The following is a 25,450-nucleotide window of genomic DNA, read 5'->3' as shown; positions in this document are numbered from 1 at the left end:
TCCTTCCTCAATGCTCAGGGAAGTGGGGAGCTTGGCAGTGTTCCCTTCTTGATCTGTCTTCCTGGCCTGGTGTCTGACTCATCACCAGCTGGAAACTCCCAGTCCTTGGTCAAGGGTGCCTCCTGCTGTCAGAACTGGCTAGGAGAAAATCAATGAAATTCTCCATGAGATGATCCTGTTACCCAAATGCTAGTCCATGTGCCTGACATGCAGTGAGGCCAAATGATACTGAAATGCTGGCGTTCAGAGCAGAGAAAAATTTTCTGCAGGGCCTAGGAAGGCTGAAGCAAGTCTTATGCCTTAAAAACCCCAAACTTCCTGAAAGCTCTCAGCAAAGCCCTTTTCTAGGAAAGGGGAGGGAGAGGCATGGTTGTTGTTGCAAACTTCTGGTGTCAAACCCTTTATTCCTGAGGTCAGGTCATGGTTAGGGAATGACATGCTTGTCAATCTCCACCAAACAGATGTGATTCTCTCTTCTGACATGAAAGGGCAGGTCCCAAGGCACAACTTCCACCCTCCAAGGTCTAGGGCCTGGTTAAGAGGAGGCAAAGCTCAGTTGTTGGCTCCCTCAGGGCCAAGTCTCCAGACCCTGTCTAGCTGTCATAGCTGAGGGAGCCAGATCCCTAGGACCCAAATGGCCCTCAGGCTCCTCAGGCTGCCTAGACAACAGGGACTGGATATGGCAGGACACAGTCCCAGCCTGGTCCCTGGGCCCCCCCAGCTCACCTGCTGGCCCAAGCCTGGGTGAGCTGGAGGACCCTAGGAGAAGGCCAGGATCCACCTCTTACCTCACTCTCCACCTGATGACCACCACTCTGCTGACCATTAGCTGAAATGCCCATGATTGGTAGTTCATTGACAACTGGTTGCCTGTTCGTGGGACCCAATGCAGTGCTAACCAATGGCCGAGTGGGACCACTAACGGTCACTCACTGACAGTTGGTCACTTGGGAGCGGGGCCCACGGCGGCACCAACCAATGGCTGAGGACCACTAACGGTCACTCACTGACAGTGGTCACTTGGGGGTGGGGCCCACGGCGGCACCAACCAATGGCTGAGAAGGACCACTAACGGTCACTCACTGACAGTTGGTCACTTGGGAGCGGGGCCCATGGCGGCACCAACCAATGGCTGAGGACCACTAACGGTCACTCACTGACAGTGGTCACTTTGGGGTGGGGCCCATGGTGGCACCAACCAATGGCCGAGCGGGACCACTAACGGTCACTCATTGACAGTTGGTCACTTGGGGGTGGGGCCCACGGCGGCACCAACCAATGGCTGAGAAGGACCACTAACGGTCACTCATTGACAGTTGGTCACTTGGGAGCGGGGCCCACGGCGGCACCAACCAATGGCTGAGAAGGACCAGTAACAGTCACTCACTGACAGTGTAGACCAATAGTTGAGCAGGACCACTAACAGTCCTGAAAAACCATTGCCTGCTAATGGGGTGCAGAGTGTAATGGCATGTGGCAAAGGCCTGGTCTATCACTATCCCACTGCAGAAGCAAGGGGCTGTGAGCAGAGTGGCTCACAGAGCTGGAGGTGACTGGGCAGTGGCTGAGACAAAGGGTGGGTGTGACCAGTCAGGAGGGTTGGAAGGCAGAGGACAGTCAGTTAAATGCTTTCCAATTGCTTCCAGAACGACAACATTCTTACTTGGTGGTTCCCAGTCATGTGGAAAGAATGGCTAGGTAAGAATTCCCCCGGAAGCCTCACCTGATGTGGGTCCCACTTTATGACAGCTCTTCTGAAAACATGTACTGGGCTGATGATGAAATTATTATGATGATTTCAGAGAGCTACTGCATGACTTGCAAAGAACATTGTAATCATTTTCAATTCCATCATGTTGGAAGCTTGTGTGACTCATTGGCAAAGACCAGTACCTGACGACCCTAGCCACAGGGGACATGACTCAGGAGCAGCCCCATCACCAGAGACCCAACTGGGGCAGCAGCTTCTTTGGGGGTAACTCATCACTTATCTCATCAGTAACCCTCTCCACCCCATATGCACCCTACATAGTGCCTGCCAGTACAAAGTTATTTCACGAAGTATTGTTTTGTCCTGGTTCTAAAGCAGTTTGATGTGATGGTGTTTAATTTCCTTAAGGCAAGGGTCAGCTTAGGCCGAGGAAAGGGCCCTCAGTCAGGCGTCTGGAGATGTGGGGCTCATCCCCAGGCTTCTTGTGGTGTGGCTTTTGCCAACGTGTCACTTCATCTCTCCAGGCCTGAATCTGCCTGCTGGCCCATATGAAAAATGGCTGCGGTTTCTGGTCACTGCTCCCTCCAGTCCACGCAGTGCAGGGTCAGTGCATACAGCAGGTGCCTAATAAGTGTTGACAGGATGAAGACCTCTGTAGGGAGGAGACGGGGTCCCTGATTGCAGATAGCATGAGCTGGCCTTGCCCAGCTGGACCAGTGGTTCAGGAGCTGCTGCTGGTGGTTGAGTTAGCTTCTCTGAGGTTGAACAACCCCCCACGTGAGGCCAGCACAGACTCTGGGCCACAAACTCAGCTCCAACAGTGCTTTCGGAAGGGCCACATCTGCCTCTGAGAAGAGCGTACAGAGACAGAGTGGCCGAATGGCTCTGCCCAGCACTTCTTGGCCTCGGCTTCCTTAACATTTTCCTGTGGCCGTTGGTTGGGCTTTGAGTATAAGCCCACCATGGGAAATGAGGCCTGGGTTCACGGCCCACCTCTGTGACTCATGGGTTTTCTTTTCCCCTCTCTGAGCCCACCTCCTCCATTGGTGAGAAGGTGTGTGGACGCCATCTGTGTAGAGTTGCTGGGAAGTGTGCAGACAGTGTGTGAAACACCTCTGCCATGTCATCTTCCTGGGTACCTATTGCTGTTCCTGTTCATTTTAACAGCGATAGGATGTTCGCCCAAAAGGGGGCCAAGGACACATTCCTCACGACGACGGTGTTAAAACACACCGATCACCAACTCCTGCATGCCTCGCCTGGGTTATTTCTCCGGGATGGTGTTTGGTCCGAAGGAGCCGCATGAGTGCCGGAGCCTCTGATAAGTGCTTCCTGTGTACAGGCTGTTGGGGAGCCCGAGGTCCTTGTGTCATGCTGGCAACCGCTATACATCCAGCTGAAGTTTCCCCCAAATACCTTCAAAATCCTCAAAGTCTCTTTCTGCTCCTCTCCTTCTCCCCCTAATTTTCTTTCCGGTACATCTTGCCAGCCTGGGGCAGGCAGCCGGCAGAGGCAAGCAGTGCTGTTCCCATGGAAACAACAGAGCCTGGAGGGAGCGGATTCCCCTTACCAAGGCAACGGCAATCAGCGGCCTGCTTCTCTCTCCTGGCTGCTTTCCTGGGCCTGAGTTTGATGAGTCTAAATGGAAGTCTGAAGGGGATGGAGAGCTTTTTTTTTAAAATGCAACAGGGACTTTCATAGCATCTTTAGACATACTAATTGCATACTGATCAAATGAAGCAGCTCAAGATGAAAATCAACACACCTAAAAAGGCCCAGCTCCCTGAAAATATCTGAGTGAAAGGAATCTGGGCCTCTGTGACCAAAACAACACCCTGCTCTCATCCAGGTTTGTTTGTTTTTTAATCATGAAATACTCAGAGCATCTTGATTGCCTGGCCCCTTGGGGATTGCACCAAGAACTGAGGTCCTGACACTGCCCAGCTCCTCTCTGTAGCAATGGGTGACTTCAAGCTTCTGTTTTAGATGTTCTGATACATCTTGCTGCTCCCTGGGCCCCTGGCAGACACCCTGGGAAGCCGAGTCTGCCAGGTGTGGTGACAGCCCCCACAGAGCCCTCCTGATGCTCTGTTGGTGGTCCCATTATGCTGTGCTGACATGTAACCTTCCAATACACTGCAGTCATGCCTTGGCCTAAATAACCCTATGAGCTCCCGGGAGTCAAGACCTCTCTCAGGGCAGCACCCACCAGGCCCAGCGCCACAAAAGAGAATGACACCGAGTGAATGGAATCAGACAGCCTTTCTCCTAGGACACAGCTTCTGTATGCACCCAGGACAGAATTATTAGCTGAAAAATGACACTGGGAGGCACGATTCAATAAAACACCCAACTGAATTCCAACCTGAGTGGTCTTTCAGGCTGTGGACAAATAACCCATTCTTTCCATCCCAAGACCTGGCAGGAGCACAGGTCTAAGCCTCCTGTGTGGTTAGGTGAGGCCATGCAGATGCTTTGGTTAATGAAATGTGAACAGAACGACAGGACGTCTGTTTTCCTGGGTCAACCTCAATAGCCAGGGTCTGACTCACTATTTTGTGTGCTCCTGGCTACATGTCAGGAATGAATCTTTCATCAACCAGGGTCCCTGAGTCAGATATTAGAATCCCATCCCCCTGAGGTGCACATTTGGTAGCCTGAGTAATAAACAGCACTTGCAGTCTCCTTAGCCACTGAGATTTGGGGCTGTTTGTTACCCAACATATCCAAGCCCACTCTGAGCAATGCAATAGCAAATGTGTCTTTGGCATCCCTATGGCATTCTGCACATGAGGTTCTGCCTTGAGACAATCTTTCGTTTCTCCTGTCTTCTCCACTAGACTGTGTGAGGGTAGGAAAGGTGGGAGGAAATTTGTTCTTCTGTGCATCCCCCACGCACAGCTAAGTGCCTGCAGAAGAGCAGTTGCCTCATGAGTATTTGCTGATCAGATGAACACATGTGTCATCACTGAAGTCCCCTGAACAAGATTATCTGTGAAAGAATCTATGAAAGTGGATGTATTCACAACTGGAGAAGTTTCAGGCATTCCAGATTCAGTGAGGTTGAGCAGGACATGGAGATGCAACAGGGAGCATGTTGGCAACAGGCAGGTGCAGGCTGCTGTGAAGTCATCATTTGAACTTGCTCCTCAGTCTAAGGACTGTCAGTAACATGAAAAAACTTATTAACAAATCAAAACCATGCAATGAAATACATACTTATTTACCTCTTACCATGTTCTCAGTACCGTACTCAACCCCAGTCCTAGAAACAAGAAGGATACACAGTCCTGACCATTGAGGAGTTAATAAAAGATTAGGCTGGGAGCAAGGGAACCCTCAACTCTTAAGTCACACCAATAACATGTGTCCCAAATTGAAGCAGAAAAGTAATCTTTATGGAGTACTGTAAAGATGTATTTATCACTTTTTCATTGCTTCTATGGGATAGGAATCATTATCTTCAACTTACAGAGGAGGAAACTGAGGCTCAAAGAAATTAAGTAACCAGCCCACAGTCACACTATGTTCTTGGAGGAGCCATCATAATTGGGGTCTGACTTCCTAGCATGTTGATGTCTCTGCAATAGAAAAAGCAGAGTGAATGGACTCAGATAGCCTTTCTCCTAGGATACAGCTTCTGTATGCACCCAAAACAGAATTATTAGCTGAAAAATGATACTGGGAGGTACAATTCAATTAAACACCCAACAACTGGATTCCAACCTGAGTGGTTGGAATTGGTTTTTTTTGTCCCTTTCCTTGACTTTTGGGGGCACAAGTCCCTCCTTTCAAAAGCCAGAACCAAAGTTACAGACTCAAATAGGTTGACGTGTGTGTGGAAACAAGACTGAACAGCACCTCTGTGAAGGAGAATGTAACAGAGGTCGTGGTAACCAGGAACCTCAATCCAGGGTTCCTCCAACTATTACTACAAAGGTATCCCCAATCAAATTCACTGACAAATGCCATTTCAGCCAAATGTCTATGTGGTGACGTATGCTCACCAGGCAGCCAGGGTTTTCTAAGAACCTGAATACCTAGATTTGAAGACCTTCTTCATCACTCATGAGTTCTGTGGCCTTGAACTAAATTCCTGAGACTTCTCCAGTCTTAATTTCTTACTGTGCAAAATGAGGGCATGAAAACAATACCAGTTTATGTGATTAGGAGGATTAACTGTGATGATACCTATGAAATACCAAGTACCTACAATCAGGTAAGTAATTATCAAAGGGTAACTCCTTTGATTCAAATAACGAGGAAGGAGAAATACGGACAGGAGGTGTTTCCCAAGGCATCCATGCCCACCTTCCTAGAGTCCCATCATGTTCATGCTGGGCAACCCTATCTCTTTTGCATCTCTTTGCGTGAGGGCCTTCTCCAAGGCTGACCATGGGTGCTCTGCCCTGATACTGCAGGCTGGAGAAGCTGGAGAATTCCTATGACTCATGGCCCTGAGAAGGCCAGGAGAAGCCCTCCACCAAAGTCTGATGGGAGGTTGGGTGTATTAGTATCCCAACTCCCTTCCCACACAGGTGGGGTCATGGGGCACATTCTGTGCTGTTTGCTGCTCTTCTCAGCGGGACTAAGTTCCAGCTTCTCAGAGTGACAGCTGGCTTCGTAACCTTCCTTTGATTGATTGCCTTTCCTTCCTTGTCTCACTTCCCAACTCCCCTGCCTAAATCATCTCCAAAATAAACTTGTACTTGAGCTTGCCTCAAGGCCTACTTCTGGCAAATCCATATTTATACAGAGGGAACTAGGAATTCTGCAGTCTTGTACCCTCCACTTCAACAAACGCTACTCTTTCCAGCAGAGAATTCATCCATATTCAGGTGAATTTCCCTCCAATCAGGGCCTCATTCCCACGCATTTATAGAGAAGTGATGCACCCTGCCTTGTCAACAGCAGCATAGAACCGCCTCCCTCCTGAACACAGGTTGAGAGACCATCTTTGCCCTCTTTTTTGTGGTGCAGAGGTTGATCCAGCACCCAAGACAAGCTCCTTGATTTCCACTCCAGGGCTCTTTTCTCTCATGTCCATATTGGCAGAAGATTTTAAACAACCATCCCACAAGCTTTTCTCCTGGAAGAGAACAGACATTCTTTGCAACTGAAGAACCCCAGTCATTAGTTACATAGAATTTTGGCCTGGCAGGGCCCTGAAGTGTAATTCGATGAACTAGAAACATATTTCTTTATCAATAATAAAAAGCTGAGGCACCCACACTGCTCATGTGCCTGAGCCAGCAGCTACTGTAGGAAAATACAGTGATCCCACGAACAACGCTGTGCTCTCAGGCCACAGCCATGGCTGCAGAGAGCAGGAAGCCACTTTGCAGAGGCAATAGCCAGCCACTTGTGTTTGCTGCTCCTGCGGGATCATCATGGCTGTGTCAGTAATGAATTCTTATTAAAGGAAATGCAATATTTACGGTAAATAGGTCTGCAGTGCTCAGAACTTTATGGTCTCCTTGGACTGCTCTATTCCTCAAAACGTCCCTTGGTGCCAATGGCAGAGGCAGGAGGTTTGGATGGATGACCAGGGGTCTGACCCAGGTAGTGCATCCCTCGTGTTCTCATGTCTGCTTATTGATCCAGAGAAATGCAGACCAACAAGCTGACGTGTGCAGAAACCCAGTGCATAGCTCCTCAAGACAACGCACAAGGGCTGGAAAGAATGTGCACTGCTTCTCAGCACCCTGGGAGAGGATGAGGCTCTGTGAAAAACTTTCTTAGGAAAAATGTAATTAAATAGTTCTTTCTGAGTGTTGCAATTCCCTATAGGAATCTATGGTGAACACGTTCACTCTTTCAGCATTTATTCTATTGAAGATGAAGTGTGCACGCCAAATGACTGGTAGTTTCAAAATCGGTGATTTTTTAAAACGTTAACTCATCACATTTCAGAGCTAGAAGCAACCTTTAGGGTTCTGTTGATCTACAGATGGAAAGGTAGTTAGCATAAGGATTTGATGAGAAATGCTGTTGAAGTTTTCCTCTGCTTCCCTTTTTAAAACCTGCTCTCTTTTTTCTCCATGATATTATTCCATGATCACCAATTTCAGGGATAGAAAGCAGAGGTCATTTCATATGTTCATCAGTTGGTTGGTAATGAGTGACTGCTGGGTTGCCTCATCTTGGATGGGGTTCATTGTGGTGAAGCGCTGTGACCCACTAAGGATGGCTCTGCCATGGCTATGGGAAAGGAAATGGGGGCATGTGTGCTTCTTATTTCTCTGCACTGAGCTCTGCTGACAAAAATCCTAAAAATAAAGCGAATTGTCCCTTCTTACTCCTGGCAATAGTGATTACTCTAATTTCTTCTGGTCTTTACCTACTTTAGAGTGTAATCCACTGAAAAGCTGGACAGAGATTAAAAGTGCTTCAGTGACCAACTATACCTCAATTAAAAACATATTCAGAACTCAAATTGTAAAAAAAAAAAAAAAAGTGTTTCAATATGATCCCCCAAAGATGCCAAATATATTCAAGCAGATGTATTAGGTAGCTATGTATTTATAAATATTAGCTTGAAATCTAGCCTGTAGTAATGAAATAAATATCTAAGAAAACTCACAGCTAGTTGTAGGAAGAGATGTAAATAAACAGAAAGTTTATTGTAAATAAACAGAAAGTTTATTGTAAATAAACAGAAAGTTTATTGTAAATAAACAGAAAGTTTATTGTAAATAAACTTTCTGTGTATTGTAAATAAACTTATAGAAAGTTTTCTGTAAATAAATAGAAAAGTTTGTTTTGCCAAATAAACTATTTGGCAAAACACGATTTAATATTTGGCAATCTCTGACCACTCCTTGAAGGAAACATGAAGAAATGTTACCTGGAGGAAACCATTTTCCCTTTGTGATACATTAGCTATCTTTGAAAAAGCCCCAGTGAACTTTTTGGCCAACCCAATACAAATCGATGACAAGAAAGATATCTTAAGAAAGCCACAATGCTGTCTTGTATTTAGCAAAGCAAAACTGGTCACAGTTTGGAGCAGATAGATCAAAACAAGGGCATCTAGAACCTATTTGAGGTATGTTTAACAATTTTTGGTTGTATGTTTACTGTACGGATGATGCACTGAAGAGACTCTGGATTCTGTTGTCTTCCTCTGAAGACTGTCGTGTTTTGCTGGAGCAGTTAGTGGTGCTATCTGGTGCTGGTTTTAAGTTTTTTTTATAATAAAGGCCATTTTTATTATACTCTTAGGCCTGGGATATGGTCCTAATAGGTTTCAGTGGGAACTCTTAGCTGTTTAATAAATTTCTTTAACTTTAGAGACTTGAACTGAAAACTCTTGTCTCCCCAGTGCTGGTAGCTACTGAAATGTCTACTTAGCAGTTCCAGCCTTTCAGCTGCTGTCCCTGCAGGAACTGCCTGGAATCCCACACACTCAAAGCATGCACAATTTCAGAGTCAGTCAAGAATTTCAGGGGAATTTATATGCATGTTTTGCACTCTCCCTCTGAATTTTTCTTTCTTTCTGGGGTATCCCCCAAATTCCGGCTACTCTGGGAGGACCTCACACTAATCTCTGATGGATTGCCCCAATAAGATCACTGCTCTCACTCTGCTAGAGCTCTATTCCCATGCACTGTACATCATGGGAACTTGCTCTGGGAAAAGCCAATGGGTGTGGCCCTCACACAATATAGTTCCCTTCTTTCAAACCTCATATACTCTCTATTCTCTGTTTGCTTTATTTATTCACTTTCTGAAGCCTTTAAACAATTGTTTTTCTTTATTCTATTTACAGTCTATAACCATTCCTACAAAAGCATTAATCCAATATAAGCTACTCTACCATGATGGGAAGTCTAAAATCCAGAATATATCTTAGATCATAACCTGCCACAGAAAAGTGTCCAGTAAACTAAATGCACGTGAATGTTTCCCCAAACTTGCTACTAGTTATATTAAATCCTCCATGGAACTATTGTAGTCCAAAATAACTGTGTGGTGTACCCCAGGGAAAGTGAAGGTGACTAGATGGGCAGGCAAGTTATGATGGCAGGGCTAGGAGGCAACCTAGTTTCATACTAATTCATATGGATAAACCAAGGATTGGACAGAGAGAAATCAGTACAGTGTAAGATTCCAGGAAGAGACGTGGCAGCCTTGCAAAGCCCTCAACTATAAATATTTCAAGGTCAAGGCAATCCAAAGACACATCTGTGGCAGTTCTGATGTCTCTGACAGGTGATGCCCGAAGGCTCAGAGGCAGGAGAGTGTGTTCGGAGGCAGAGTGCTATCAGAAACCAGTTATAGCCAATGAAGTAGAATCACATCCTGCTCTCCTTTGGAGCCTAGAGGTCCTCTTACACGTTCCCCAGAGTGTCAGATTTTGACATTCCACATGAATTTGGCAGATTGAAATTCCCAGCAATAGAAGGTAGGTGTTTAATAGAGGCTTTTCAAGTCCAGACAAATTTATGAAAGCTTTAGAAACGAGAAAGAGAAGTATGCAACAAACAAACTTGACTAAATCTGGCCATTACCTAAAGAACATAAAGGCAATCACATCTATAATTTTTTTTTAAAAAAGGAAGTAAAGGAAAATTCTGCTCATTTCCTGAATTAGTTGAGACCAAACTCATAAATACAACAACTGGTGTTCACAGTGAGGAGGGAAAGGTTTCACTTTGTTCTGGTGTCAGAACTCCTTCACATTCCCCGTGACAAGTCAGCGACCACTGGGCACCCTCAGAATCCAGGATTTCTGTGTCAATTCTGGCTAGCTCATGTCTTTCTATGTGCTGATATTTCGCTGCAGGGTTGGTTGGAGTTGAAAACACAGTCAAAGAAATCAACATAATTATTTTGGGACAAAAAGATGCAGAGGCAGTGGCATAAACTTTGTGATGTAATAAACTTGATCATGATGTCATCAAGACCAGAGGCAAATGGACACATTTGCTGTCGTAAGTAAGGAAAAATCTTGATTTCATTTGAAGCAAAGGCTAATCCAAGACAATGAGCATCCTCTTGCCACCCCCACCGTCTGAGGGCTGGATTAGCCCAGACTTAAGGATGTGGACCTGCAGCTCACCGGGCATGCTGGACAGATGAATGAGGTGTGATAACTTTGTTGACTTCAAAGGATGGAAAGAAATTCATATTACATCCTCTGATCTTTTATCATGTAAACACTGAATGGAGGGGGCATTTCATGTAGATCTATGGACAAAACCTATTAAAATAAATTTTTAAAGAAGTGATTCTTCTAGTGTTCAAGATATGTATTTTTTGAGGGGGGGAGGTGGCTAGGAAGAGGTAAAATTATTATTCTGGGAGTGACTCCAATGTTTACATTTTCTGACATAGCTCAAATAAATATGACCAGAGTGTCAAACTTACTGCATGAAGATCTCTGATCTCCTAGGTAACAATAAGGTGAGCAGATAGGCCAAGCTACTTTTTCCTCTGAAGATGGAAATGACAAACTCCTTCGAGATCCTGGACCAAGAAAACAAGGTCTGGCCTAATCATGAGCTAATATAAGAGGCCAGTGATCATATGCCTACAGATGGGAGGGCAAGTGTGAGTTGCATTATCTAGGACACAGAAGCAAACCAAGGGGCTTGTTCTCAGTGATTTTAAGCAAATGGTTCTCTCCAAGGATACAAGGTTCCTTTGAGAATGATTCAAAGACCAAAAAGATTCTGATTTCTTTACAATCACAAATGTATCCTATAATGCTAGCAGGCTTTTCAGAGACACAGACGTGCACACAAACGTTCCCTATCCACTTAACTTAACTCAACAATACATGGCATAGTTGTTACACCCACCGCACTGGCTTAAATCCTGCAGAGGATAACTAGGGCACACTCTACACAGCCTTGTCCTCCTGGAGTTTTCAGTCAAGTTGGGGAAGCCAGATTTAAGTGTATACGCAAATTGGAGGCCGATAGAAGGCTATATCCCCAAACATGCTAAGTCACTTCAGTCGTGTCCGACTCTGTGCGAGCCCATAGATGGCAGCCCACCAGGCTCCTCCGTCCCTGGGATTCTGCAGGCAAGAACACTGGAGTGGGTTGCCATTTCCTTCTCCAATGCAGGAAAGTGAAAAGTGAAAGTGAAGTCACTCAGTCGTGTCCGACCCTCAGCAACCCCATGGACTGCAGCCTACCAGGCTCCTCCATCCATGGGATTTTCCAGGCAAGAGTACTGGAGTGGGGTGCCATTGCCTTCTCCGATCCCCAAACATACACGTAGGTATATATGTGCATACACATGTGCGTGTGTATACATGTGTATGATACATATCAACCACTGAACAACTATGCCCAAAGGCAGTGGTTGGCCTAAGACAACCAGAACATCTTATGCTTACAGCTCATGACTCTGGCCTCAGGGAGGTGGTCCTCACTTCACCACTCAAGCGACTGCCGTGACCCAGTGACTGGGGCTGGAAACAGGAAGCTCCCTCCCTCACTGCCTTTCTGGCACCTGTGCTGGGGCAGCTCAGACACCCGGGTCTGACACTGCGGGGGCTCCTGGACCCCTCTTTCTTCCTTGAGGTCTCTTCAGCATGAGGACTTCTCACATGGCCTCGGAGCTACAAAGGCACATGTTTCAAGACAGACACCCAGGAGAATACCCATAAAGTATGGCCCTTTATGACGGATCCTGGGAAGTCACGCAGAGCCTTTCTACCACTGTCTGTCAGTCAAAGGCCTGACTGCCCTCAGGGCTGGGCAGCGGGGGTGGGGGGGTACTGTAGACTCTTTGTCTTGACTTTTAGTGGGGTGGGGGAGGGATCCTACCCTGGAAGCACACGTGGTCCTGGAGTTATTACCATGGCCATTTGAGAAGATGAACACAGGCACTGTTTCCTCTGTCTGAAACGATGTGTTTAGTTGCTCAGTTGTGTCCGACTCTTTGTGACCCCATGGACTGTAGCCTGCCAGGCTCCTCTGTCCATGGAGATTCTCCAGGTAAGAATACTGGAGTGGGTTGCCATGCTCTCATCCAGGAGATTTCTTCCCAATCCAGGGATCGAACCCAGGTCTCCCACATGGGGTGGATTCTTTACCATCTGAGCCATCAGGGAAGCCTGTCTGAAATGATAACTTTATAGCTATATTTACAATGTATCCATTAATATGGATCAGAGTAGGTGGTATTTAGAGTCAGGAACTGAAGCCCCTGTGTGAGCCAGAGCCACAGGTAAGGGCCACATGTGGTGAGTCAGTACTGAGTGGAGCCTTGAAGAAGGGGAAGCTGTAGAGGAGGCCCTCCCAGGTGGGGAGGAAGTGGTAACCAAGGTGTGGAGGGGGGACGACCACAGCTTCTAGGTTCTAATGAGGTGGGGACTCTTCCATGTGTTTCTCCTTGAACAGAAGACAAGCTCTCCAGTGGAAACAGTGAGAGCTACTCACGCACGACCCTGTCATTGCTTTCCTTCTGTGACCTTCCCTAATCCTCGCAGCTACCCAGACAGCTCTACAGAGAGGGAGACTGAGACCAAGTTCACAAAGCGCATGTGCCCTTGGGGCAGACCCTCTAAGGGGGCACCCTTTCTTCTCCTCCACAGCAGCAGCCTCTTCGGAACCCAGGAGTCGGGGCTCAGCTCACATTTCCCCAGGCTCACAGAGATCAAGCACATGCTCATGCGAACCCTCGCTTTGTTTTATCCAAAAGAAAATGCTTCACCCAGAATCTACAAAAGCCTCTGGAATTGCATTGAATTTCATGGTACATTAAAACCCAGAATAGGACCCAAGACGAAAACTGGCCAGGTTTCCTGATTAGCCGTTTACTAAGCCTCAGGCTAGAGAAACAGAACCCTGGACTGTGTTGAGTCTGGGATTTTGCTCCACCGCGTGCCTCGTGGTGAATAGCTTTCTGCATCCAGGGCTTCCTATTCAAACGGAACAATTTTCTAGCCCCTTCCACCCCAAAAGGAGCTGGCTTGGCGTTCTCACCTTATGTAAGTACTGCGAATGTCTACCTGCATCTTGGCATTTGTCATCGGTGGAGAACAAGCTAGGAGTTGAACCCAGATCCTCCCGGGACCTGAGCTCCATCCTGATGGGAAGCGTGTTGGCACTTTTTGCAGGATCTCCATCCCAGGGTGCCATTTTATCCTTTGCATATTTCTGGGCGAGAGATGCTGGTGCCCCAGTGTCTCTTTTGGTGTGTTGGGACCCACAAGAGCAAGGTGCAAAGAGTTGGTATCAGGACTCCGGAAAGATGCCAACTTAAAGCAAGGTTTGGCGTGGGGGAAGCATTGTCCTGGTGCTACTTCTGCTCCTGAGAACTCCTCTGAAAGTCTCTGGGAGGGGCCTGAACCAGCCCTGCCTGTGCTCTGCTCGCCTTACCTCAGATCCCCTTTCTTACGCCGACCCCCTAGGGTGATTGCAGTCCCCAAGAGCCGGCACCCAGAGTCCCCTGAGCTAAAGGCTCTGTTTGGCACTGCCCTCTCCCATTCCCTGGTCCCAGCAGTTTTCCAGGGAGCCCTTCCCAAATCCCTCTCACATGCACGCTCCTGCCAGGCTCTGCTTCTGGGAAGCCAGGCTAACCCAAGAACCGCACGAGCGCTGCTTCTCCCACAAACATCCCCTTGATCATCCCGAAGGAATCCTGCACTCAATCACCACGGGAGTGGGATCCAGACCACGTGAGCGCAGGCTGGGGGTGGGGGTGGGGCTGCTGACTTGTTCCCACGCCCCGGGGTGTGTGCGTGGCAGTCCTACGAAGGGACAGGATCCCAAAGGGGCCTCACGCCTCTCCTGTCAGCCCATCCATTCCAAATCAGCCTGTTTATGCTCTGTGATGACCGTTTCTTCTGTCGAGACTCCAGCATGCCCATGGGTCCTTGTTGCCTGAAGGTGGGCTGGCTGGGGTTTAGGATGGGACTATGCTGGGGTAGAACTGCTCTGAGATGCGGTCAGGAAGGAGTGGAGCAGCCATGGAAACAGCTGCCCGTGGCTAAAGTTTCCAGGGCTAGTGCCAGCGGATGGAGCCAGGGGCATGTCTGACTTGTCTGAGCCACGAGGAGGCAGTGGGATCATCTTCTCACTGTGTTTCACTGGTCTTAAACATGTTCGAGACATTTCTATGTTCTCCTATCACATTGTTTAAAATATATATATTTTCACCAGGAAGCTCGGATCTAAATAGCCAAACAGAATAGGATTTCTGGTTATGTCTTGGTCCGTTGGAAGCAGGAATAGGCTCAGGTGACAACAGAACACCCAGCCCAAATCTGGTTGTCAGAACCTCGTGGTACTTGGGTTTGGGAATGGAAATGGTTGTGATTTTTGGGTGACCATTTCAAACGACAGAAAGGCAAGTGCTAGAAACAGCCCAAATACGCTCACGCTCTATAGTATCAATAAGTAGGTGTTGGTCAGGGGCAGGACTAGGCATATACAAGGGGGAAAAGTCTTGAAAACATCTTTCACACAAAAGGTATGGACCACACACATCTTGGCCAGCCTTGCCTCTCCTGGGGGAAACTACGTGGTGCTATAAAATGAATGAAATCAGCTCTTTTTATGCCCTCATGTTTAACAAGCCCGGATGAATAGCTAGCTGAGTGCTTACATCAGGGGCTGGCGGTCCTGGGTCCAAGGCTGTAATATTTGACCAGCTACATTCTCTTATGTATCCACCTACTGCCTCCTCCCTTTTCAAAACACATCTATAACCTGTTAAGGTATGAAAGGAAAGGAAACCTCTCACAGACAGATGCCCGGTGCTTTCTTTTCAAGGTGACAAGAACTTGGAGTTTTGTTATAACCAGTCCCAGGTGAAGTCAAGAAGGACAACAGGGAACATCTTTGTAGTAGACACTGTTGCTGGCAACTTAGATCCCCTTCTGTGGGATGGGTACCCACCTCCTGCTGCCATGAATGTTGTCCATTGAGTGCATCCTTCTCCTTGAGAATAGCCCTTCTCCTGAGAAGTAACTGATGCACAACACTTCACCCGAAATGCCTGGAAGATTAAGTGCTTACTTCCAGAGCAGCGTGTGGTCAACCCCTGCCTCAAGGTGGGACAACTTTTCAGGGCCATGCATGCTCTCTGGTCCCTGCAGGATCAGGCTGAGGCTGGCCTGCAGCTGAGAACACAGCTTGGCTCACTCATCCTGCTAAGCCTGTTTCTCTCCCCTCTGCATGAGAACTGTCCATCAATAAATCACTATCTCAGGGACCCAACCCAAGACAGCCCCTTGAGTTGGCTTTTGCTCTCAACTTGCCGAGGGAATGAGGCCTGTCACTGAAACATAAAATCCACATCCTGGGGAGAGGGGAGAGGTGAGAGGGCCTGTGTGCTCAGGGATGAACCAGAGCGAGCTGTGCCTCTTTTGATCCCTCCAAATCACCGCAGCTCAGAGTTGGACCAGTGGTTCTGTCTCTGTTCCGAGTGAAGCCCTGGGCCTTAGCACAGCTGCAGTCCGAGCTGAATGCCCCGGAAGTGGGCTGACAGCTGGGGAGCCAGATTTGGATTTGGCACCAGAAACAATCCTGCTTCCTCCCCACCTCCCCAACATCCTTGGAATAATTATAACTGGGTAGGATTTCCTTCCCCCAAATCTCCCTTTGAAGTCTGAAGAGGGATGCTGGGAAGATTTTATATTTTATATGGAACTTATTCCCCAAATGTTTCCATCACTTGGAAGATAACAAGTTTGGATGAACCCAGCATCCCTGCTGTGATGGCCCAAAGATCAATATGCGCAACACTTTTCTTGGTCATTTTCCAACCTCTGGTCCTCCTGGAGTCTTTGTCCTGTGACCACAGGAGCACTTCTCTATCAGAGGGAGACCCTGTTCTCCTTCGTGGTAAGGATTAAAAATGTCTAGAGAGTTCTAATCTCATGATTGACTTGGGGAGGAGGGCCTATGGATGGGTCCATCCAGGATCTAAACGTTCAGGTAATGCAGGCAGCATCTCTACTGGTTCCATGGAGGCCTGTAGGCTCAGAGATGTGGACTGATGCCCCTCCAGAGGCAGGGCAGCAACCACAGACCCTCCCTCCCTCCACACAGATCTACACCCTGGGGAGGCTGCTGGGTCCCGCCTGGAAGAAGCATGAGCTATTTTAACTTGGAATGCGGTAAGCAAGGCCAAGAAAGCCACAGCCAAGAGATACAGTGCAAGACAAGCACGCCCAAGAGAGTATTTTTCCCAACAAATCAGGTCTCTTCCAAGGCCCCAACGAGTCAGGCAGCACTGTGGTCCACAGGCGGCTCACCCTGGAGAATCAGCTGTATTTCAGCGTTTGGGGGTGGGGAGGGCTGGACCATCTCGGGGGGATGAGCAGGGAGTGGGCAGGACAAGTGCACTCCTGACTCTGGACCCCCAACCCTATATCCTGACCCTTGACCCTGACTCTGGACCCCTGATCCTGATTCCTGAACCTGACTCCTGACCCCCCATCATTCTCATATTCTAACTGGTCCTATTTTCCTAAGAAACTCCTACATCCTCCACCCCTTCACATTCCATAAGCACTTTGCATTTCCACTATTTTGCTCTGTGATCCTCAACCTGGTGCTAAGAGTACAGAAAATACTCAGTGAATACTCGTTGCAGTAGAGGCCTGACTATTATATCAAATGGTTTTAGTACTCAGTTTATTCATCTGATGAAAATTCTGGAGTGTTCACTCCGTTCCAGGCACTGTAAGTAAATAGACAATGCTCACCCTGTTTGCTGCAACTAAAGACCCAGTGCAGTCAAAGAAAAGAAAGAAAGAAAAGTGAAAGGAAATAATTATTCATGAAGTATGGAGCCAAATAAAGAAAGAAAACAGGGTGAAGGAAATAATTCCCCATGAAGTATGTGGACATGACAAATAAGTGACTAGGTGATGCAGGCAGTTAAAGTGCAGGCACCTTGGCCTCAGGACTAAAAGGCCAAAGGTCCACAGTGAGTGGAGTGCGATGGCAGCACCGACCTCTCAGCTTCATCAGCTCTCGGATGGGAAAGATGAGCGACCACAGACCTCTCACGTATGCATCAGGTATGGTGGGCTGGCCCCTTGTGCCAGGCCATGCACACACTCTGGCAGGTGAATGGAACTGGCACCATTGCACAGATGCAGAGGTTTGACTCAGAAAGACAATACCTTGCTCAAGGCCACACAACTCCTCACAGTCAGGGTCGGACCTAAATGAGGTATCCTTTGTCCCCAGAGTCCACGCCTTTAACCACAGTGTTGTGCTGATCCCCAGGGAGCAAGCCTCTGGCCCAGAGGTTAAGAAAGACATGTATGACTCTGTCAAGGTCAGAAGGTTTCAGTTTTCTCTCATCTTAGTGGACACTTTCAGACCTGGTACACAGTGGACAAGTGCGGACCTGCCCTAACCCCTTTGTTTATGGGTACTTAACCTCCCAGTTTAATAATAGCTCTAATTGCATTAATCGTTGAGTCACTATTGTCTTTTGGCAAATGTCCAGGTCAGGCTTTTCTATTGGTTCAAATATGCTGTTCTTATCAGTGTTACATGGCAGCCTGGATGAGAGGGAAATTTGGGGGAGAATAGATACATGTGTACAGATGGCTGAGTCCCTTTGTGGTCCACCTGGAACGATCACAACATTCTTAATCAGCTGTACGCCAATACAAAATAAAAAGTTTAAAAAATATTCTGCCTTTGGAGCTTTTTAAAGGTTATTGGATGGCATCACCGACTCGATGCACAAGAGTTTGGGTGAACTCTGGGAGTTGGTGATGGACAGGGAGGCCTTGTATGCTGCAATTCATGGGGTTGCAAAGAGTCAGACACGACTGAGCAACTGAACTGAACTGAACTGAATTTTATAAAGGATAACGTGGAGGCGCCCAGACATCTCTCTCCCCAGAAAACTAGGTGGATTAGCAACAAAGAAAAGCTAGAGGGACCCTTGCGCTCCGACCCGCCTCTCTCTCGGGTTTAGTGGCTGGAGGAGGACGTGGTGAGAGTCAGGAGGCATCTCCATCTGCTAGCTTTCTCAGGAGTCTGAGAAGACTTTCTTCTGTGGGGAGTCAGCCAGGAGCCACTCTCTCAATTTCCAAAGGGCCATGGTCTGTGCATTAAAGAGGTGCTACTCTGGGCCACCTCATTACTGTCCTCAGGGGCAGATGGCAGAAACATGGCCCTTGTGCTCAAGAGGACAGCTTGTGTGAACTGGCAACGGTTCACATGGCCAATGGTGAGCAGGAAGCATGGCTTCTGGGATCCCTTTGGAAGAGACCTTTGGAAGTTTACCGATTTAGAGATAGGCAAGCAGTTCAGGATCACATGCATGCGGTTGATAAGAACTTTCTCTATTCTCAAAGCTAGCTTTTATTTCCTTCTACCCAAAACCTCCAAGATCTAGTGTTGGATTCAGAAAGAAAATAGGGCAAGACTTGATTCCGATATTCAATATGGTCAAGGAAATGGCGAACTGCAGAGGGAGCCACCGTCAGGATGCTAGCATGCGGGCTGTCAATTAAGAAGACCATGTGCCATAAAATACTCCCAGCACTGACATTTTTTTTGTACATAATTTGATTTTTCTTCCAAGTTCAAAAGACAGTTCAGGACTCACACACCCTAAGGGCCACTATTAAGCTCAACAGCAGTTAAAACTTCACAGATAGGCATGTGGTGTCTCTAAATAGTGATTTCTTGGAATACCCTACTTTTTTATCTTTTCTTCCAAAGGCCCTTGAGTTCATTTGAAAAAATTAATTAGGAAAAAAGATCCATAAAAGAGCAAACTATGTAAATGTTTATAATAATATCTCCCAAACTTCAGACCTTTAGTAAATGTTAATTATGAATTGAGAACAAAGGATGTGACCTTTATTGAAAATATTACTCTGGTATTCACTTAAATTTTCTGGAGTCATGGCTTCATTATCCTGCCATCATAATTAAAATGAAATAAAATAAAATGAAACACTTGCCATTAAAACTTATGATCTTAAGTCAGGGTTCTGAAATATGAAAACCCATATACACTGAAGGAAAAGAAATAAAAACCTCATGGAGCCAACAGGGCTTCTCTGATGGTTCAGCAGGTAAAGAATCATCCTGCAGTGCAGGAGACACAGGAGACGCAGGTTCAATCCCTGGGTCGGGAAGATCCCCTGGAGGAGGAAAATGGCAACCCACTTCGGTATTCTTGCCTGGAAAATCCCATGGACAGAGGAGCCTGAGGGGCTACAGTTCAAAGGGTCACAAAGAGTCAGACACAACTGAGTGACTAAGCACAGCACACATGGAGCCAATTCAATTGTATCGAGAGGGGTCCTGGGTTTGCATTGTTCCCGTTAAACAGTAACTCCCCAGCCCCTGGCACCCACTGTTCTGCCATCTGTCTTTCTGAATTTAACGACTGTGGGTACCACATACAAATGCAAACGGATAGAATTTGCTTTTTGTATTTAGCTTATTTCACCCGTGATGAACTGTCACAGAAGATCATCCATGTTGTGGCATGTCTTAGAATTTCCTGCCTTTTAAAACACCTGGATAAGATTCCATTGTATGTATACTCCACATTCTGTTTCTTCATTCATCTGCTGGTGGACACTTGAGGTTCTTGCACCTCTTGGCTACTGTGAATAATGCTGCGGTGGACAGAAGTCTCTTTGAGACCCTACTTTCAATTCCTTTGGGTGTACTACAGAAGTGGAATTGCTGGATCATATGGTAATTCCATTTTTAATTCTTTCAATATGTCTTGATGCCATTTTGTTTTCTGACCCTGACCCCTAAGCCCCATCCAGGACCTCTGTTCCGAGACGCCTCTCCTCCATCCTCAAGCCCACCCTGGAAGGTGTCTTCAGCTCCCTCCACTTCCTGTGAGGCGCTGAAACTTTGCCTCCAAGAATAAACCCAGAACCAGCGCTGCAGACCCCAGCTGGCCCCACACTTGCAAAAAGCTGAGCCATGAGCAGAGGCAACCCCTCCCAACACCCCCGACACAGAGACCCCATGTGCTCAGGCCTCAGGGCACGTGGCCCAGCCTCCCTGCCATGTAGACCCTCCGGTTTCTCTCTGGTGCTCACAGAGGCAATAACTCTGATGACCACATTAAGGAAGCAGGTCTTTGGGGGGCATTTGGAGGCAGGTCTTTGGGGGCATTTGGAATATCCTTGAACCTCAGAGGCAAGAAAAACAGCTGGTGCGGCTGACGTAAATGCTATCTATCCTTCAGATCCCACCAAATATTCCAAATCCTAAATTTAGGTTTGGTTAAAATGCACACACACACACAACTACTCCACAACCCTGCAAGCCACTGAAATGAGATAGATAAATTCTGTGTCTAGCGTCCCAGGCTGGCTGCCTCTAGAATTTCTTCTCCATTTATTTCAATGGCCAAGAACTCTTTTTCTTTTGGTGCTTCTTCCCACTGCCTTGGAAGCCAAGCTCAGACAAAAATCTGCCAAAGAGCTACTGCTTGTGAACCATCAACCTCTACTGCCTAGGCAGGAGAATTATTGATGACCGAGGGCAGGTGTTTTCTGGAGGCTTTGGATCAATGAATCAGATCTGATCTGCTCACTGGCTCTAAGCTGTCTGGCCTCAGCAGTCATTAATCACAAGTAAACAAGCTAATCATAAGTAGGTAATTCATTGCTGCAGAGCCTTGATGGCTGCCGTGGAGACAGGAGGAGTGCTGACACATGAGCTCTGACAGAAGGCCATGCCTCAGAGAGGGAAAGACCAGGGCAACTCCAACCCCTTGGCCCATTCCCATAACCCAGCACACTTCCTGTCTGTTGGGCTGGTCTTCCCACTGGATCGTGAACCCTGCAGTTCGATTCAGTGCACACAGTGGCAAAGGCTTATTGACTGAGCCACACACTTCGGGTGTCCTCAGACTCTGCCCATAGGTCCCTCCTGAAATATCTGTGGTCTCACCAAGTTGGTGGCCAGAGGAAACATCTCAGCAGGAGGCTGCTCATTGTTCAGAACATTTCAGCAAGAGATGGGTTTTGTCCTCGCAGAAGCAAGAACACTTTCCAAATGGGAAAGAAGGGAGATTGTCCCGGGAATGCTCCCCCCATTCATTCATTCACTCATTCATTCATTCACTCACTCACTCATTCATTCATTCACTCACTCATTCACTCCTTCACTTACTTAGGTAATATAAGTTGAGCACCTATTACTTGCCGGCTTTTTGATAAGCACTGGAATACAAGGAGATCTCTGCCTAGTGGCCGATCATTTAATTTTACCAAGGAGTATAAGGTTTCAACTGGAATGAGCATGAGGAAGATGCTCCCTGGGGCTTGAGGAGCAGGCGAGGTCCATGACTCCCCTGCCTACAGAGGGAAGAAGAGCAGGGGTGAGGTGGAGGGGAACAGAGGGAAACCTGTCCCGGAAGATGAAGTGGAGCTGGGAGGCAGGGAGACCAACGTGGTGTTTATGTGACTGGAGGAGAGTAAGGCTGGAGTGGGGAGAAGTAGGGGAGCAAGAGGTGGGCAGAGCGGGCAATGCCAGCCCGGGAGAGCCAGGCAGCCCAGGCAGCCTAGGTGGGAGGTGCTGCTTTTGGTGCATTACTTATTTATAAAAATATTCATTTTATTTATTTACTAATATTTAGCTGTGCCGGGTTTTGCACAGCCAAATAAATATTTAGGTGGGGCATATGGGATCAAACCCAGGCCCCCAGCATTGGGAGCAAGGAGTCTTTAGCCTCTGGACCACCAGGGAAGTCCCATGTGCATTCTGTAGAAGGGGGAGCTTGATTAGATTTCATCTGCAGGAGGATCACAGTGGCCGTAAGGTGGGGAGAGTGTGGGAGGGTGGAAATCACGTGGGCCAGAACACAGCCCAGAGGAGAGGAAGAAGGCATCCTCCAAGGAGGTGTGGCCAGCAGTGTGCAGTGGGGAGCTGGTGCGGATGTTAGGGAGAGGCCAGTCTAGGAAGACATCTGGGTTTCTGCCTCTAGAAGCAGGGAGGTGGTTAATTGGGGAACCCAGGACAGGGAGGTAAGAGGGGCACTGGATCTGGAGGGTGGCCAAGGGGTCAGTTTGGACATGTGGAGTGTGAAGACCCCATGGCTCTCCAGGAGGCAGTGTCAGCTGGGTCTAGAGTTCAAAGGAGAATCCCGAGGGCAGAGGTCAAGTAGGGGAGGCCCTCAAACTCACTGATGAGAAGAGGTCATGTGGGAAGGTCACCCAGTGACCTGGCCTGACTTTTCTGACTCTCCAGGGAACCTCCTCTCCCCTCCGGCCACCCCCATTCAGGCTCACTCTGTCCTCCGTCTCAGAGCCACGCTGGGCTCTCATTCTGCATCCTCTGTATGGACAGGTAGGACTGCCCCTTTCCCAAGCATCCAACTGAAACATCCGAGTCCACTTGAATTTTCCTGACACTTGACTCCAGGCTCCAGACCTGGATCCCTGAGACCCCTCCCTCCACCCCATTAGACTCTTCTCACCCTAGTCGGTTGAATTTCCAGTAAGGCCTGAAGCCAGGCCTCTCAGATTCTCACTCTGCTGCTGGCTGGGCAGTTCTAGGCCTCAGTGTCCTCATGTGAAATTGTGGCTGCTTCCTCTTGGCACTCCTAGAACTGTGGACAGCTTGGCAGAGAGGCACGTCAAGTCCTAAATCTACTGTCTGACACACAGTTATTGCCCTATCAATGTCCATCATTATTGTTTTAATTTTTCTTTCAACCCACTTTGTGCACACTGATGGTCAAGATGTAGCAACACAGCATCTGCTCTTGACAGCACTGCCTCCAATATCAATTCCTTCCTCTGGACTTCAACCGCTCGTGTGCAAGGACAGCCTCTTATTTATATTTCCCTCCCCAACTTCCCCAACAACGCCCTGAACGTGCTCGTAAGTGGCCTTCCCTCTGATGCACGTGCAGCCATGAGACATCAGACAAGTCCAGGCAGCTTGTCAGCAGGAGGCAAGACAAGCATTTATAACGTTCCTGCCAAGAACACTGAGGACTTTCAGAGGCTTGTTATTAAACAGGAATCAATATGCATTTATTGAATCCTATTGGGTTTTTCTTACATAACTGAACTCAATTTTGCTGTTTCGAAGGCTTCCAGGAGGACACCAAGTCCCCGTTGTCAGGAAAGATGGGTCTCCTAGGACCCAGATGTTTCTGAGCCATAAACTCAGCTCTCAAAGACTGCGCCCTTTGCCCCAAGGAACTCACCTAAGTCAACTGTCCCCTTGGGACTCCTCCCTTCTCCAAGATCAGCACATAGAGTCTTCCCCGTGCTGAGTGTGATACAGGGTCTACAGAAGGGTTTGGATTCATCTGAGAGTGGGATCTCAGGAGCTGAGTGTGATACAGGGTCTACAGAAGGGTTTGGATTCATCTGAGAGTGGGATCTCAGGAGCTAAGTGGGCTAGTTCTCTGACAAAGGCACAGAAGCAAGCCATGAGTGAAGGACCCCACCTCCCATTCTCTAGGCCTCCTGTGGGGAAAGTCCCCAGTTAGTTACTGCAAGGGCACTTAAATTTGGTGCCATTTTTTGAAAATCCAAAACTCAGGTGGCTGTGAGTCCAATGGTGTAAGTGTGGTGCTTAGCACCAAGGTTGCTAAGGTGTGTAAAAGAGGGAGGCAAAAATGAACAGAATAAAACACAGCTTTTGATAAATATTCATTTCACAGAATCAACAAGGATAAGAGACCCCCAGCCTCCAGGCCAGACTCTCCAAATGAAAAAACAGGCCCAGGAAGATGAAGCACCTTCTTAGCCAGCCAAACTTTCCTCGAGTCTCCTAGTTGTTATTCAGTCACTAAGTCATATCTGACTCTTTGCGACCCAATGGAATGCAGCACACCAGGCTTCCCTGTCCTCTATCTCCCAGAGTTTGCTCAAACTCACCTTCATTGAGTCAGTGAGGCCAGACAATTCCAAATTATACAGATCACACTGTTTTGAACAAATTTCATGTTAAAACAAGCAACAAAAGACCAGTGTAATGACACCACCATCTGTGGCTAAGACGTCTGTGTGCTCTCTTAGCCAGACTTGTGAGAAGTGCTTTCTATGCATTTCTCAGGTTTCACAACCACTTTATCAGATACATACATCAGATACATCAGCCACCATCACTGTTTCACTGAGGGAAGCATTGTACTGCATAGACTTTGGGCAGCCAGCCCCAGTCCACTCAGAAACACAAATGGCACCAAAGCCCCAGGCTGAGTCTTCCTTCAAGGTCCTCAAAATCTGAGTGAGCTGCTACTGTCCCAGCTGTCACCTGAACACTCGTGGGCCTCATGTGAGCGGCAGAGTCCCTCCAGCCCAGGGCTTTCTCCCATCCTGCGGGTGGAACAGTGGAGTAGCTCCAAAGAGACAAGATGGATGCCTCCGGGAGCAACCCTAACCAATGAGGGATGGGAGCTGGAGATTAAAATTCCCAGCCTCCTCCTCCTCCACTGTGTCCCAGAGCTCCCCGCCGGACATACAGACTCCCATCTGCCCACAAAAGCTACCTGCTCACTAATACGCTTGGTACTAGTTTCTTTCCCTCCTCTTTCCCTCCCCACTGGTGCACTGATGCCTCTTGGTATCACCTCCCATGTAAACCTCTTATTTGCATCTTTGCTCAAGGTTGGCTCCTTGGGGAGCAAGGCTAAGACAGCAAGAAGGAAGGGCAGAGCCATCCTCTCTCCACATTTGTGAGGATGGGGAGCTTCAGAGAGATGTCAGGAAGCCAGTCAGGAGGTTGTGGCTTCCCCAACAAACTCAGAAGAGGCGTGATAATAGAGCCAAGAAGAGCTATGTGTGCAGTGGATAAA

General features: G+C 47.8%; 1 protein-coding gene and 1 long non-coding RNA gene across 5 annotated transcripts in view; one reads left to right on the top strand and one right to left on the bottom strand.

Annotated features, from left to right (window-relative positions):
* SLC24A3 (solute carrier family 24 member 3) overlaps positions 1-25,450 on the bottom strand; it is a 441,573-nt gene that overhangs the window by 168,786 nt on the left and 247,337 nt on the right. The gene's annotated exons all lie outside the window — the stretch shown is intronic.
* Positions 1,264-8,199, top strand: LOC139186661 (uncharacterized). Its single transcript, XR_011570337.1, has 2 exons — positions 1,264-1,549; positions 1,647-8,199. It is a non-coding gene; the product is annotated as an uncharacterized lncRNA (long non-coding RNA).

The sequence above is a fragment of the Bos indicus genome, chromosome 13, assembly GCF_029378745.1.
Source record: "Bos indicus isolate NIAB-ARS_2022 breed Sahiwal x Tharparkar chromosome 13, NIAB-ARS_B.indTharparkar_mat_pri_1.0, whole genome shotgun sequence".
In the NCBI taxonomy this organism is placed as follows: domain Eukaryota; kingdom Metazoa; phylum Chordata; class Mammalia; order Artiodactyla; family Bovidae; genus Bos; species Bos indicus.
This window is presented reverse-complemented; position numbering and strand designations above follow the sequence as displayed.